This window comes from Sarcophilus harrisii, chromosome 2 (genome assembly GCF_902635505.1).
Source record: "Sarcophilus harrisii chromosome 2, mSarHar1.11, whole genome shotgun sequence".
Taxonomy (NCBI): Eukaryota; Metazoa; Chordata; class Mammalia; order Dasyuromorphia; family Dasyuridae; genus Sarcophilus; species Sarcophilus harrisii.
In genome coordinates, this window is record NC_045427.1 from 586,309,596 (window position 1) to 586,327,234 (window position 17,639).

A 17,639-nucleotide genomic window follows, 5' to 3' on the forward strand; every position below is an offset into this window, starting at 1 on the left:
GGGGGGGAAATTGTTATATTAGTTATTATATGGAATTAATAAAATGCTTCTTCTCATTCTCTTTGAACTTATTCTAAAAATGTGACAATGCAATTAATGCAGACAGATGTAATAAAAATATTTTTCAAATATAAAAATATATTCCAAATGAGCCATGTGCACAGTTCTTCCATATTTGGCTACTTTTATTTCATTTTTAGTATAATGTATGGAGAAGTAGGAAAAAAGTAATTCTTAGAAGAGGGAAGAGAGGAAATGGAGGAGAAGAAGCCAAAGATAATCTTTGTTAGATGCTTGGCAACAAGTAGAAAAAGAAGTATATTACTCTATTTCACATGGTTCTGGCCTTAATCAGTTCTGCTGTCTTATTTATTCCTGGGGAATTAGTGGGAATTTTTAATTACTGAGTACATGTGGAGAACTTAGGTTCAAAAAATGAAGAGGACATCGTCACAAGCCTTCATTCTAGTTTCTTTGGGTACTGCCTTTCTTCTTTCTAGCTCCAGTGAATTGTATGTCTTTCTTTAGCCAATTTAAAGATAAATGTTTCAGGTAATGAATAGCAAATACAGTGATTTCTTTGTGGATCTTCTATAAGAAAAGTTATATATCTTGGTGTCTAATTCCAGACCCTATTATAACATTAATTAACTCTGCCAAAAGAGTTTAAGAGCAGTTTCTCAAACTGGAAGTTGTAATCCCTCAGTAATCACAAAGGCTGATTTATATAAATTGCTCACCTTTTAAGCATAAACAGGATGTCAATGTACCTTCTTTTGCCTAGCTTTCCCACTTGGCAAATTACATGCATCTTGCTTTCTGTTCTCTTCCATCTTCCTTTCAAGTGGTCTTTTCTACCTCTTAAGAATCTTCTAATTGCCTTTGTCTTTCCTTTTTTTTCCCCTCCTCCTTCCCTTCTCAATTACATGTAATTATATTAGATTGAATCCTCTTCCTTTCAGTGTATTGCCCCAGAAAAATAGCTGATCTTAACTTTTGCTGGAAGTGGGTTATTTAGTGAATTAAGGTTTGAGAACTAAAATCTAATGTAAAATCACTGCAATTTGAGAGATGAGGAATTCAACTGCCCTCTTTAAGTCTGCACCCTTTACTTTCTTAAATTATCTATGAGATGCAGTGAACATTTTCCAGGCTTCAGATCTCAGTATTTGAAATATATATAAAGCCTGTGATAAAATTGACAAAAACCCTTATGTGCCCATGAATTTTCAGATATTCTACTTATGCTTAATAAATTAATCAATTGTGCTTTTGGGTTGATACTGTCTTTTCAGTATGATAATGAAAAAGTTGTAACTGATGGCTTTCTTTTTAAGGGGTAACATTGTTCACATCAAAATGGTCTTCAATAGTGTGATAAACTATCCTTTTCTTTTCTATCACCCTCTTGATACTTTTTCTTTTATCCTCTTGACATATCAAATAGCACCTGAAGAGGAAAACAAAAAAGATATGCCATTGGACATTACTTATAATTAGCCATGACACAGACACCAGGTATATATACATAATTGTGTTTAGTTATACATACATAGATTTACAGTTAATTTTCAGATTATAATTTTGTTTAATAATACATTATTCTAATCATATGTTGATTCTCCCCTCCATGTATGCATACTTTTTCTTTTCTCATATAATCAGATTCATTTATCTAAATTTCCTGTATTCAAAGTACATAGCAAAGAAAAGCTTGATGGACAAAGCCAGGAAAAGGATGCTTGGGGATGGTGAAGGTTACTTAAAACTTCCTAAGCCAACAATTAAGGAACACAAGGCTACTTGATAAACTCTCATTTATATTTGTTACCAACAGGAAGGTTTTTATTAATTTATTTATTTAAATGTATGTATGGATGTGTGTATGTGTTTTAATTTTTAATTTTTTTTCCCCTGAGGCAATTGGGGTAAGTGACTTGTCTAGGATCACACAGCTAGGATGAGAGGAAGATTAAATTTTTAAATGAGAAGTTTTAAATCAACCACAATATTTTGCTTTAAATTTCTGAGGGTATCCTGCTTTTTTGTTGTTATTGAATATGAATTCAAAGTTATTTGTATTCCATACACAGTGATTAGCATATTTTTTAAAATACAAGAAAGATCTTTTTCAAAAACAAGTATATTATGTATATCAAAATGTATGAATGCATTTTGCTTTATTTACATTAAATCTAAGTCTCTAGCCTTACCTTAATTCACCATTAAGTCCCTTAGTGAAGATTTTACATTTTGTTTTACCTCAGAACTGATCTTTCAGTGTAGAAAAATATAAACATTTTTATTAAATCTTATTGACAGTTCAGTATTTTTAGCTATTAGTAGAAAAGACAACACCCATTTTTCCTAGTATAATTGTAAAGACCTATTGTCAACAAATAACTGTGATTAGCCATTACATTGGTGATCCCCATTGCGTTGATAATCTATTACCATGACATTATGGGAGTTTTCCATAGATCTAAGCCTACATAAACATATTCCCATCTCTTGTGATGCCTTGTCTCAGTTGTTAGATTATGTCTGTGTAGATGATAATGTTATATCAAATTTCAGGAGAATTTGTATCTTATTTCTCTAGTTCAATTTTGAGTCTCAGTCATTACATTTATTTTTACATTTTTTGCCAAAATTATAAGAATGAGAATCAAGGCTTTTGTAATAGCCTAACTAAAAAATTCAATCCAGAGGCATTTATTAAATACTTAAGTGTATTAAAAGCCGAGATAGGGAAAGGACATAAAGTTTAGACAATATACTACTATACTTATCCTCATGTATACTCTACTGAGGGAGGAGAAGAATAAAATATATTTTCAAATAACTAATGCATAATTGGGTTAAAAAACATAAAATAGTTCTGTTTAAGGTCTAGAGGAGGAAATTGCTAATTGAAAAGTTCAAAGGAGGCTACATGAAGAAAGTGCCATTTGAATAGTTCAGAATTCAGTCTGTAGAAAGAAAGGAGGAGGGTACCTTACTCATGTGGAACAATGGAAGATGTGGGAGGGGAGGGGAAGAAAGTAGAAGTAAGAGATGAGATTGGAAAGGTTGATTGGTGCCAGATTAGCTAGGAATGAGGATTTTGTGGAATAGTGGTAACAGATCTCCAGGTATAGATGATCTGTAGGCCACTGAAGATGTGGATTTGGAATTCATGAGTGAAGTCAGACCTGGAAAGGACTGATTTGAGTCAGCTTTGTAGAGAAGGTGGTTGAAGCTGCAGGAAGGTGCTTAGAGATGTTAATGTATGCAATCTATGCCAAAAAAAAAAAAAAAGTCCCCATTCATTTTTTTTGTGGCAGATATTTAAATTTGCTAATTTAGTGCTCTATGATTTTGTTCTTTAAATACATTATTATAATGTTTACAGTTATAAAAAGAAAAGAATTATGGATAATTACTGAGTTACTTTTGTATTCAAACCCAGGAAACAGATCCTGGAAACCAAAGGGAAAGGAAGCAGAATTTGGACAGCTGGTTTGAAAATACAAACTAAAGGGAAACCAATAGAACAATTTAAACAATAGTCTATATTATAACAATTTTGAGAACTTTGACAAACTGATAAAGAATTAAATTTATACAGTAACAACAATACTATAAAAAAATGACTTTGAAAGCAGTAAATACTTTAATCAATGTAATGATCATCCATAATTCCAGAAGATCATTGATGAAATATGTTACTTCCTGACAGAGAAATAACTTGGGGGGATGTTGTTTTATTCAGTTGTGGGTTTATTTTGTTTAGCTTAAGAAAATAGAGTAATTGCAGCAAGCTGCATTGGAAAAGGTGCTGGAGTGAAATCAGTTCAAATTCTGGCATTGTCACCGATGTGTCCTTGGGCAAATTACTGAGCCTCCTTAGGCCTCAGTTTCCTCATTTGTGAAATGAAAAGGTTTTATAACTGACTTCTGAGGTCTTTGGTTTGCTAATTCTATGCTACTCTTATGGTTCTCCACAGAGATCAAATGGTAGGATTAAAGTAGACCACATGGTAATACAAAGGAAAAGTGGTATTTGGGCACCATCTAAATTATATGGTTATTTAGGAAACACTGCCAAGAAAACTACTTGTGACTAAAAACAAGGTTAACTTACCTCATGGAAGAAATATCTGTTTTGTAAATGTAAATGGTAAGGATTATATAAATAGAAATAGTAATTACCATTGCCATCATAAGTATTATGTTTTTATCATTTGCTCTCATGGTTCCTTGATATATTGATATAATGTTACAAATTTAAGGAATTGTCTGGCAAGAAGGATAACATAGAACAATATAGAACAGATTAACTGGGATAAATTAGAGAGCATTGTAGTACCTATGTTTGAAAGAGGAAGGAAAATGGCAGTAGAGAGAATAACATTTCTGAGTCTGAGAACCAAGAAGAAAAAGAATCTGCAGAGTCAGTTTTGGAGATCTGGAATAACATTTTGTGGCCCAGGTCAGAAATTAATTTTTTTTTTTTTTTTTTTTTTTTTTTTTTTTTGGCTAGGAGTCTGCTTATACCCCAGGAGAAGAGAGAGGTGGTTGAAGAGTAGATGTAGTATGATCGGAAACCAAATTGGAAAGCCTAGTGTTCATAGAGAACGGGAATTCATTAATTAATTAGTATGAAAAGGAACTTTTCAAACCTTGAAGCTTTTTTCTATCTTGAATAGTAGGATCCACCACAATGGTCTGATTCAGAGATCTGTGACACTTTTTTTTTTTTTTTAATGATTTTTTTTCCCTAAATCTAGCTTTCCTTTAACACTTTATATAAATAAAAGCCTGTAAGGTTCCTATTGATTTCATATGTATTGTTAGGGGAAGAGTGTAATACAGGACAGTCATCACAATTGGGCCAAAATCTGGTAAGAAATCTTGACTATAGTTAAAAGAAAAGGGGTTAGCATTTCTTCTACTTTCCAGTGCTCAAACAGAGAGAACCAGATAGTTGTTGGCTAGAGCTAGAAAAGGGAGAAAATAGGAGTATATGGTGAGTCACGGTTACTCCTTCCCTTGCCCCAGGCTTTATCATGTGTTAATCATGGGGAACATTGAAAACATGGAAATGAAAACCATGGATATTTGTCTAGTTCTCGGACGTGAATATGATTGAGCTGTGGCCTTACCTACATGAATGTGACTGAGCTGTCTCCTTACTTGAACAACTAAATTCAATCCATCGTAAACATTTATTAAGTACCTACTATGTGCCAGGCACTGTATCAAGCACTAAGAATACAAAAGGAGACAAAAGTTGTTGCTTTCAAGGAGCTCACAATATAGTAGGGGAAAAGCAAAAAGCAAATAAATATGTCCAAGGTAAATAGGAAGTAATTGGAATGAAGAGAGGTTGGAAAAGACTTTCTATAGAAGATTGTGGTTTTAGTTGGTACTTGAAGGTAGATAAGAAAAGGAACTGAGAGCTTTCCAAGGTTGGGAAGTCAGAGAAAATGCCTAGAGCTCAGAGATGGAGTGTTTTGTAAATTGCAAAAAATCAAGGTGTAGAAAACAAGCTGCATTTGGATAAACAGTGGTCAAGAATAGTATGGTAGTTACTGAGAGAGTTTATGAACTCCTTTGAAATCCCTGCAGAAAAAGTAGAGATGTTGTTAAGTGTGGTTCAAGATTTAGGATAAAAAAGGTGCTTAGATGAACCTCCTTCTAGAAGCAGTTATATAATTGTAACTAATTTCATTTCACCATTGTCCCTCTTTGTAGCCAGGAAGGAAGTAGTTGTTGGAAATGGGGTCTGAACCTAAAAGGAAGAGAATTAAATTCCTTTTTGAACCTTAATTGAACAAGGCTAAATTTGTTAACAGAATCCCTTTGGTTTTATTTCTTATGACATACTGAAATTATTCTATTATAGATGTTTTTAAAAAACGCTCTACCAACTGCAGATGTATTTGCCCTTTTTAACTAGTCTCGCCACATTAATATTATAGGAATTATTTTTTTTGCAGACTTGGCTGCATAAAGGGAAGGCTAAATATTCTGTAAACTTGAGCACATACTGCCCACATTCTAAGCATTCATATGAGCACATTATAAATATTTAATTCTTTTGCAGTTTGTGAGACATCTTTTTGCTTCTAAAATAAATCGCCATTTTTTCAGTATTGGTTATTTTCTATGAATTGATATGGCTAAAGCCAAGAGAAAATGAAAATTTTGATGTGTATGTCTGCATTGTCTTCTTTCCCGACTGTATGTTTATCAGTGAAGTAGAGAAAGAGGAGAAAACGCATTAAAGCAGTTGTACTGTGTCATAGTAATACTATTTGTTCCCAGAACTAGCATGGACTTTGATATTCGTTCAGCTATTTTCTTGAATAGGAGAAGCAGCATGGGACAGAAGAAAGATAGTGAGTTAGGAGTGAGAAGCCCTGGAGTTGAGTCTTGGTTCTGCCACTTACTATCCATGATATATTATATAAACTAGTTAGCTTGTCTAATTCATAGAATTATTGTGAGGAAAATGCTTTGTAAGTTACAATGCACTATACTGAGCTATGAGGCTCAGAGGCTTCTGTTTGTTAGGTTCCATTTTTCTAAAACATGACTATTATTAACCTGTAACCATCTGCAACAATTAGTAAAAGATCTGTGCATTATATAAGTCCTTACATACAAAGACCCTTTGGTACAAATATCAGTATCTACCTCTAACCAAAATACATAGAGAACCATTGGTTTGACACTGTTGGTTGTGAATTTGAATTTAAACAATTTCATAGTTTGAAAGTGAAAGGAAGAAAAAGTAGTAGTAGATATACTTGTGCCAAATTCCCAATAAGGATTGTATGTGGTGTCTCTTTCATCCAAAAAAGATCATTTCTCATATTGTTTATGTCTTTTTTAATTACTTTATTGCTTATTCTGAAGTTTTAATGATTGTCAGAATACTTTCTGTTTAATATGTTAGTGAGATTAGCTTTCCTAAAGAAATGAGTTTTAATTTTGAGGTAAGAATAATAGGTAATTTTAGAGCATGAAGCACTTAGGGTGAGGGAAAAGAAGGCCTGAGTGGAGGTGCCATAGCAGGATATTCACCTAGCAGAGTGACGCTGGGAGCTTAGGACTTTAAAGAGAACACACTGGATGAGAAAATATTAAAAATAACCTTCACCGATTTCAGAATTTTTTCTTGGCCTTTTCTCTAGGAAATTAAGAGAATACTATTTTCTTCCTCCTCCCTCGTCTACCAAATGAACCCTGATTTTCAGAATCCAAATCTGGCTAGTACATTATCCTGATTCTATGGGTTAGCATAGGGTCCTAACCATCATTTATGCAGTTAGTTTTTGGGAAATAATGGAGTTCTGACCTCTAGATATCCAGCTGTAAAATAATATCATCATAAACTTTTTCTCCTTATGTCGCTAATGATTATTATATACCAATGATTTTTTGTCTTTTCATGACCTTTTTTCTGCAGTAATTAGTTTCTGATCTTTAAATTCTAGGTTTATGAAGATTGCAGTTAATGTTCAGTTTTAACCTGATTTTATCTTTATGAAAAATCTTGGACAAAGAAGAAAAAGGGGCATCATTGATATCAGCATGGTCCACTGTCTTTAGTTACTTCTAAACTCATTTCACCAACAGAATTTCTAATGTTATTAGTGGAGTTTGAGTTGATTAGTGGAATAATAACATTATTTTACTTCTTAACCTTAATGACTTGAATATTATTGCTTCTCAATGCATAGACATGACAATCAAAGCCTTTTTCCTTAGGATTTCATTACTCATCATCATCCTTACTTAAAGTTGACAACTTCATGTCACACATCATTGAGGAAATCAAGACATCAGCCTATCTCTATTTATCTTCACAGTATCCCTGAGCAGAACAGAAATTAGCTCTGTTTTTATAATAGCAAAGCTAGCTCCAGTTAAAAAAGCATGTCCAAGATTACAAAGATATTAATTGGCAGAAATAGTACCGTAATCTAGGTCTTTTGACTCAGTCTTCTAAGGAACTTCTCATATGTTCAAAATCTTCTTGTCTATAGTGATTAGTGTTTCATTCCTCATTAGCCTTATCCTTTCAACTTAAACATATGCTAGTTTGCCTTGTGTTTAAAAAAGAAAAAGATAATATTTAAACTTTTTGAAATGGTTAATACTTTTCAAACATCACTCAATTTTCTTCATAACTTTAGTAGCAAAATACTGGTTTTATACTATATTTTATTTACTACATACTGTTTACATTTTTTATATAACATATTCATTATATTTATTAAATGCTATATTTTAAACTACAGTTATCCTTCTGTAGTCTGGTTTCCACTTTTAGTCTTCACTAGATAAAATTGTAGTAACCTGTGAAACTCCAAGATCAAGAGACTTTTCTCAGACTTCTTCCCTGTCCTCTGTTACAATTTACACTATTGATTGTTCTTTGCTTCTGAAACATTCTTTCTTGTAATAACTTTTGCACTATGCTATCATAAGACTATTTTTTAATATTCTGTTTGATATTCTATTCCCATGGCCTTGATTATTATTCTTATTATTCTGTCTAATGTCCATAATTTCTCTCCAAGTTCATTCTTCATCGCAGTTTCAACTGAAGGCAAACAATTTTAGACCACCATCTCTTGTATTGTCTTGGCATTTCATTCCCTTATCCCCAGTTTTCCATAGAATGTTTCTGCATGGATCCTCACAATCTGTATTTGTATCCTTAAACGCAGTATATTTAAAACTTCCCAAACTGACTCCTCAGTTTCTCCATTACTTTAGGGAATCACCATTCTCATTTGTAATTAACCCTTTTTCTTCCTCTACTCTTAGTAGACAATGTCATAGTCCTGCCAATTACATTTCTCTTCTATGTCACATCCAATTATTTTCATTTCTGTAACCACCAATCTTCATTCATCAGGCAGACCTTCATTGCCTCTGTAAGATTCCTACAATAGTCTAGTAAGAGAACATGAGAGTACGCTCATTATTTTGGTGGCTTAAGGGCCATTTTGTTCATTTAAAGATAAGCACTCCATCGGTCTTGCTTGAAAACAACAACTGATTTCCCTTAATAACCTATTGTGCACGTCATCCATGATTTTATCTAAGCATTTTTCAAAGCTGTTTGTCTTCAGCAAGTGTTATCTCCTAGACAAAGATAAGTAAAACTTATTTTTGACATTCTCTAACCCCTTAGTATTGTTCTCTCCTTACAGAGTATAATTTTAACACATCTTTTTCTTCTTAGTTCCTCCTGCTTAACTCCTGAGGAAGCCTCTTAATGGCTTTTACTCCCTTTTCTTTCAAACCTGTCTCCTTCCTTTTAGAAGATCAAAAGGTACTCTTAGCTATTCTTCAAGTCTAACCCCTGGATCCCTGGGTTTTTAAAGCATCCCTCCAAAGTCTCTTGATATCCCTCAAACTATTCTTTTATCTATTGGTTTCTCGATCCCAGAATATCTTGTACTAACTTCTCCTTAATCCTTAATAATATAATGAAATAATATAATATAATATAATAATATAATGATTCCCACTAAACTGGGAATCAAGATCATTGAATTTTCATTTTGGAGCTAAGAACCCCAGAGATCATTTAGAGGTGGGTGTGGGTGTGTGTGTAAGATTGGATTGGTTTTTACTTTTTTTCAACAAAGTTTTATTATATGTATTTTTAAAAAATATATAAGAACCTGTTTTTTTTCCACATTATATTATTTTATTATATTAACAATAAAAAACAATAATAATAGTATCAACAGCAATATTAACATTTATATAGCACTTTCAATTTTCTTTTTTTTTTTTTTTTTTTTAGGGCTAAAACTTTTTTTTTTTTTTAAATAGCCTTTTATTTACAGGATATATGCATGGGTAACTTTACAGCATTAATAATTGCCAAACCTCTTGTTCCAATTTTTCACCTCTTACCCCCCACCCCCTCCCCCAGATGGCAGGATGACCGGTAGATGTTAAATACATTAAAATATAAATTAGATACACAATAAGTATATATGACCAAACCGTTATTTTGCTGTACAAAAAGAATCAGACTCTGAAATGTACAATTAGCCTGTGATGGAAATCAAAAATGCAGGTGGGCATAAATATAGGGACTGGGAATTCAATGTAATGGTTTTTAGTCATCTCCCAGAGTTCTTTCTCTGGGCGTAGCTGGTTCGGTTCATTACTGCTCCATTGGAAATGATTTGGTTGATCTCGTTGCTGAGGATGGAAGAACCTGTTTTAAAAAGTAATCTTGACTGCTTGGGAGACCCTTTGTCCAAACTACCACATTTTATATCTACTTTTCTAGTCCAGACTTGCTATTGGACTTTGGGCCATTGATTTTTAACTTTTCTGAATCTCCTACCTTCTTGGGTAAAATGAGATTAGATTGGATGGTCTCTAATTCTTTATACTTCTGAGATTGTGAATTACCCAGTAGGATGAGAAATTATCACTTTCTCTAAACCACTTCAACTTTCTTCCAAAATAAGCAATTATGTACCAAGTAAAGTGGAATTAAAGCTAGAACTGCAGGAGAAAGAAGACAGAACCCCAATAGAAATCATTTATCATTTCTCTTCCATCATCATCTGTGATTAGTAGTGTCATAAGCACATATTTTTACAGGGTCTATCTTGGTTCTGCAACATTTCACTCTACATCCTTTCTCTACCCTAAGAACAACAGTAGATGCTGATTTGGCCTAACCAAGTATGAAAAGAAAGCAGAAGGAAGATTGGTGCAAGGTGCCAATATTTCAAATATTTCAAAGAAAAAATTTTAATTAAAAGCCCAGTGAAAAAACAGATAACTCAGTAATCTCTAAAAAGAAGCATAAACAAATTCTCAAAGAGAATATAAAGCCCTTTAAATATTATAATACAGAGGGAAGGAAGTCAGTGTATTGACCTCCCAAAGACCATAAAAATTATAAAGAAAATGAGAATGGTTCAAAAGCGAAAACATCTATACCTATATTAAGAGGTAATAGGCAGTGAATGAATGTAGGCCAGAACTTAGAGCTCTTACTGCAAAATTAAACTCAAATGTAGGAAAAAATGACCATAATTTAAGAATCTCTCTAAAGAAATGAAAAAGATGAATACATTTGGAGCATTTTAATATTCACATGAAGGAAAATTTTGCAAAATTTAAACAAAAGGCAACAATATTTTTAAAACACTTGAATTTTATACAAGTCAATGCTATTAATGTTGAAGAAGGAATGTATAAGAATTATAAGGCTTCCAAAATAACAATAATATAGCAGTTAAAATTTATGTATCGTTTTAAGATTTGCGAGCACTTTACATGTTACCATATTCGATTTTTATCATCTCCATTTTATAGATGAGGAAACAGACATAAGACTTGCCCCAGGATTACACAGCTATCAAAGTATCTAAAGAAAGATTTGAACTCAGGTGTCTCACTCCAATTTCAGCACTTATCCAGTATGTTATCTAGATGCTTAGACAAAAGAATGTCATGATTAAAAAACAAAACCAAACCTGAATGCTACAATGCAAGCAGGCAATAACATCAGAAAACTTCCCAGAATTTCTGAATACAGACTATAAAATATCAATCAAGGAAATCTGGAGATTGTCTAAAAGGGAGTATAGGAGAATTCTATGCTTCTGTCTCCAAGGCAAATGGCAGTTAAATTTTAAAATTCCAGAAACAAAATTTTGTAAGTGACCAGATTTTCAAATTTATAAGGAACAGGAAATTTGAATAATACAAACATAGTCATAAGATATCCTGGAAGGGAATGGAATAATATTTTCCAAAAATCAAAAAAGCACCCAGAATGACATACCATGTTAACCTGAACCTAATCATCAATGGGAAAAATTGGAATAATTAAACAACAATAAAAATTTCTGCCCTATCCAAAAATAGACCCAAGCAAATTATTTAACTAATAAACATACAAAACAGTAGAAACAAAAGATTGCTGAATAAATGCAACTAGTAGGGTAGGAAAGAATGAGTAATGAAATCAATTAAGTCATATTTAAAGGCTTAGCTTTGTATTTTGTTTGTTTTTTAGTTAGTCCAGAAGCATTTAAGTATTTATAATATGCCAGGCATTGTGCTAAGCACTGAGAATGCAGATATAAGCAAAAAGAAAGTCCCTGACTTCAAAAAGTTGATATTCTAAAGAGGAAAAGAACACTTAAAAGGAAGCTAAAGGGGTGGGAGCATGATGAAAAAGTCTGGAAGGATCAGTGCAGCTTTATGAGAAAGCAGATGGCAGCCTAGGTGCTCTCCTTAAATGAACGTTCTGGCTGGAAACCTCTCCCTTCACCCCCAAAGAAAGAACAAAAAGAAAGGGGGGGGGGCGTAGCTAGGTGACGCAGTGGATAGAGGATCAACTCTGAAGTCAGGAGGACCTGGGTTCGAATCTCCTTTCACACAATACTTCCTAGCTGAGTGACCCTGGGCAAGTCACCTAATCCCAGTTGCCTCAGCAAAAAAAAAAGAGAACAAAAAGGATTCAAGTGATTTCAAAAAGACATAAAGGGTTAAAGATATTAAGCAGAACTTAAAGAACAGAAATGAAAGTTGTGGAACAGAGCTGGACTACAATTACTTTCATTCTTCTAGAGGTGAATTAATGTTTCCTGGGAATGCATTGCAGAGAAGTGCCAGATGTATAGGTGAAGAATGAAAGAAAGTGGTTTCTCTTACCCGCCTGCAGAGAACAATGGGAAACGTGGGAAAGGGGAGAGAAAAGTAGAGTCTAGGAGGCTGGGGACATGGAAAGGAGAGGACAGGGTACATTGAATACTCCCTTAGAGGTACTGTATATTTTTGATATGGGACCTTTTGTTGATTTATGGTGAGGTATTGGTACCAAGAGTGATGAATAGAAATATATTCAGAAGAGCAATAAACTGTAAAAATGTTATATAAAAGCTCATAACATGGTACAGCAGTTGTAGATTCCAAAGTTACGCTGTATATATATATATATATATATATATATATACATATATATATTTATATATATATATATATATATATATATATATAAAAACAAGAGGAAAGATAAATTCCCTAGTAGAGCTCACAATTAACCAGGAGGAAGAAAGCATTAAAAGGAAGACGCTATTAAGTGGGAGAGAGAATTCATAGTAGGCTTAGTCCTGAAAAGGAGTGAGCAAAGAAAGGGGTGCTGTTTATTTACATGAATACAAGCAGTTACTACAAAGTCATAAATGAAGGAACAATTTGAATTTCAGGGTACACAACTTTTAAAGTCTCAAATAAGCAGGGGCCAGATCTATGAAGAGGAGGAACCAAAGAAAGAGTTTGGTAGTTCTGAGGGAAAGATCAGGGAGGACCAGGTAAATTCCACCTGCTTGATCAGGCCCTGAAACCTGTCTAAAGATATGCCAATCAAGATCTTAAAGGTTGTTTAAAAGTGCTAATAAGACTTCCTGGGAAATTAAATTCCTAGATTGGGCATTTTGTTGCTTTAGCAAATCCTGCCTAGGGGGAGAATAAGCTAGTTTTAAGAATTCACATCTTTTATTCTGGAAAGTTGAGGCTTTGGGAAACACTTTCAGAGAGTCTTGCTCTGGGCAGCATCTTAACTCGGGAAAAGAAATGTGTGAGAGAACCAGAACAGCTGGTAAAAGGACTGTCTGAGATTGTGATGTCCCTTAGAAATGAGATAGCATGGCTTTTGGGAAGGAGATCAATTATGTTGAGAACAGAGGATAAGGAGTGGGACATCGATTCTGTCATGCAGCATAGCTTCTGTCCATTGTTTACTCCATGAATTGGATACTTCTAAGAGTGATACACAGTGGGAGAAAAAAGGTTTGAATACAGGCTTTCAGGACTCAAAGTCCAATATTCTATCTACTGTACCACTTTTCTGCCTCACTATGGTCATCTACTCTTTGCTTGAAGATCTGGGGAGACTTCTAAGGAATTTTATTAATTTAAATTTCTAAATGGTTTCTTCCATGTTAAATTCCTAAGTGGCAGCAAGACTGACTATATGTGATCATTTTTTGTTCCTTTATACAAAGTAAAAATAATAATATTATAGCTAGTGTTTATTTAGCATTTTAAATTTTGCAAAGCACTTTACAAATATTTTATCCTCACAACAGTCCTGTAAGGTAGATGTTATTATTGTCCCCATTTTACAGATGGGTAAACCAGATTGTGACCAGCTTCAAGTACTAAATGTTTAATTGATGTTTCTTTTATTTCATCTCGTCTTGTGTATTAAGCAGATTTACTTGCTTAAAATATTATTTTCATTTATTAAACAGGCATGAGGTATCATATAGAAACATACATCAGCCTTATACATACAGTTATGTGATAAATGCATTAAAGAATTGCAAAAGTACTGTCTGAGGTCTAAGAGAAAAGGTCTTTATTGTTCCAGAAGAGGATCAGAGGAGGTTTCATGGAGGTTACATTTGTTTGCAATTTTCAAGCATTAAATCACAGAAAAGTATCCCAAACAAAAAGAGAAAAATCCTCACAAGCCATTACATAAAACCATGAGCGTCCATGGTGCATTGGAAGGAAGGAAGAAGATATTTTGACTCAAGTATGGAATATTTACAAGAGAATAATAGGAAATGAAGCTCTAAAGGCAGGGTGGCATCAATACAAGTCCTGAAATTCCAGAAGTTGGATTTTAACAACTGAGTACTACTAAAAATTTTTCTAGCTACAGAGTCATGATTAGGTCTTTGCATGAGAAAAACTACACTGGCAATAGTATAAAGGAGAATATGTGGATGAATCTATTAAGTTGGACATCGTGGAAGTAGTTCAGGCACAGAGTAATGGAGAAAAATGTGAAAAATGTGCATTGATATCCACAGCAGGACTTGATTATCAATTGGATACCTTGGGTACCAGAGAAGAAGGGGAGAGTGAAAGATACTCTCCTATTTCTTTAATTATCTACAAAACAAATCAATATTTATCAGAATGACAGATTACATTTAAAAGCCTGACATCTATCCTCTGCCTCTCCTTTACCTACCCAAATTAATTAATTTTTCATTGTTCCTAAATACCCTTCCTCTAATATGCATACACTTTTTTACCCTTGCTTTGTCAATATCTTTATCTGTGCCATCTGGAATTCTCTCTACTGGTTTCAATACATTCCATAGCAAGTTAAGACTTCTTCCAAGATGTCTTCCTTGCTTATGGATCATACTATGCAATCATTGTACTTTGCTTAATTATTGCCTTAGAACTGTGTCCTAGTTTTGTTTATGTTTGTCTTTTCTCTCCAACTTAGATTGTAGGCTCCTCAAGGGCAGAGACCAGTGTTTTCTACTTCATTTGTATTTCCCATCCATTACAACCTGGTATAATGCCATGCAAGCAATAGGCGCTTAATAAGTGCTTGAGTTAAGTTGATGGTATAGCATATGCATTTTGGCAATTTTGATTGGACACAGCTTTTTCCCTTATCAGTTTCATAAAGGGGTATTATGATCTACCCTGTAGTCACCGAGGATGTAGCTGCTTGGGACAAGTGGAGTTGGTGACATTGTGCTTTGTCCTGGAGCCTTTATTATTGTTCATTAGCATAGTTGTTAATCACCTTTAACTTTGCTGTCTCAACAAACAGCAGATTTTCATTACTTTTGAGGACTATAGGGTCTCCTTTATAACATTGTTAACCATGAAACAGTTTTCTGTACTTTGGTTGAGAATTTAGCCCCTCTTGCCATGCTTATTATCTAATGACTTAATTCCCAGTTGAGAAGAAAAATATCTTATAGTTTGTCCATGAATACAGAGGGGAAAATTTGTCCCTGTTCTTGTAGAAAGATGGAAATGTCGATGACGCAAGCATTATTTTTAAAGTTGAAACTAATATTAGTTGTTATATCTCAGTTTCAAAAAATCTAGTGCTTGCTACAGTGAAAAATTATAGGAGAAAGAGGTGAAACTATTCTTGTACCTGGGAATAAATCTCATGATGAGGTTCTCCCATAACATTAGCTGTTAAACTAATTGGTTTTTGAAATATTTTATTTTTTAAACAAAACCCAAATTTAATTGCTTATTGCTATTGCCTATTTTAAAATCCACTTTAATAGTCAAAATACCTACTACAAACCACTTTTGCATTGTGCTAACATTCCAGTGCTCCCCTAGAGGATACCCATATGCCCCAAGAAAATGCCAAGTGCTGAAGGAGCTGTGTCCTGGAGGGGCCCCCAACTAGTCATGCCAAATTATAATCATCAGAAAGCATTTATTAAGCACCTATTTGTACATGGTTCTGTCCTAGGCACTGTACAAAGCAAGTTAAACAGACATGACCCCTGCCCTCTGGGAGCTTACAATCTAAGATGATGCTGACATGGACAGCCATAAAGGATATTCAGACAACTGAGCAAACATTGAACAAGAACATAAAGTACTAACATTATGTACAAGCCAAGGGGTAAGTGCATTATGGTGGGGGTAGTGTAAAGGGACAATCATGGTATTTGCTTGTTCAGACAGGGTGGAACTGGAGCCCACCTCATTAAGTTAGGGTTTCTTTTTAAAAAAAAAAAAAAAAATTAGAATTTCAAGATGGACTTGATGGTAAAAGGGCTCAGCGAGCTAAAAGGAGAATATTCTCATCTGAGATGGTAAACTAAAAAGAAAGAAAACAGAAAAACTTTTAACTCTTGGCCAGTTCTGAGGTCATTAAGGACTAGGAATGTGAGCATTAACTCACCCATAGACTTTGGAACTGGACTACAACTCATGATCCATTCTTTACAGGTATTGATATTCAGAAGAAAACTCGAGATTGTGAGACATTAGTCTGCTGGAGCACTTTGACATATATCTAGTTAGTCATTGGTTTCCTAGCGAGAACTTAGAATGTTCAAAAGAACTACTAACTGCATTGTACATTATTATTTTGTTCAGATGCTTATTTTAAGAGGTGGGGGGACAAAACTCTTGAGAAATTTCCTAGTGCATTCCGCTTATTTTTACAACCAGGGAAATTGAAACTGTTCACGTTAATGCAGAGCCTAGAATAGAATCCATATCTCCTATCTTCCAATCCAGCGTTCTTTCCTTTGTAATATATTGTTCTTAATGATATATCATCACTTACAAGAAGGATGTTATTATTTAGGTAATGCAAAAGGATGTATTTATTATAAGTAATGCAAAAGGAAGGATTTTCCAGCAGATGAGACTGTAAATTTGAAACAGTCCTAAAGGACTATTTTAGCCTTTGTACTTCTAAACTCTACTATGTGATGTTGTAGACAACTGTGAATAGACCTCATTTGGAATTATGTTGTCAATAAATTTAAAACTGCCACTACACATATTGCAGTCCATACCAGACAAAACTCTTTATCAAATAGATTGCATGAAATGATTTCTCTCTTAAGAAAATCTGATAAATGAAAGTTGAGATTTATACAAAATATAAATTGGATAATTGTGGTTAATATGCTTTGTTAAAAGATAGCTTCCTTAGTTAATTTTAAATTGTTAAATTTACAAACATTTTATTTCCACATAAATTCTTCATGAATATTATACAAGATGGTAAAGCAAGATGTTCCTCTAAAAATAAATGCAAAAACAACTTGGGTATTAAATGATTC

General features: G+C 33.6%; 1 protein-coding gene across 1 annotated transcript in view; it reads left to right on the forward strand.

The window, feature by feature from the left end:
• MARCHF5 (membrane associated ring-CH-type finger 5) overlaps positions 1-17,639 on the forward strand; it is a 58,944-nt gene that overhangs the window by 23,458 nt on the left and 17,847 nt on the right. The window lies entirely within an intron of this gene.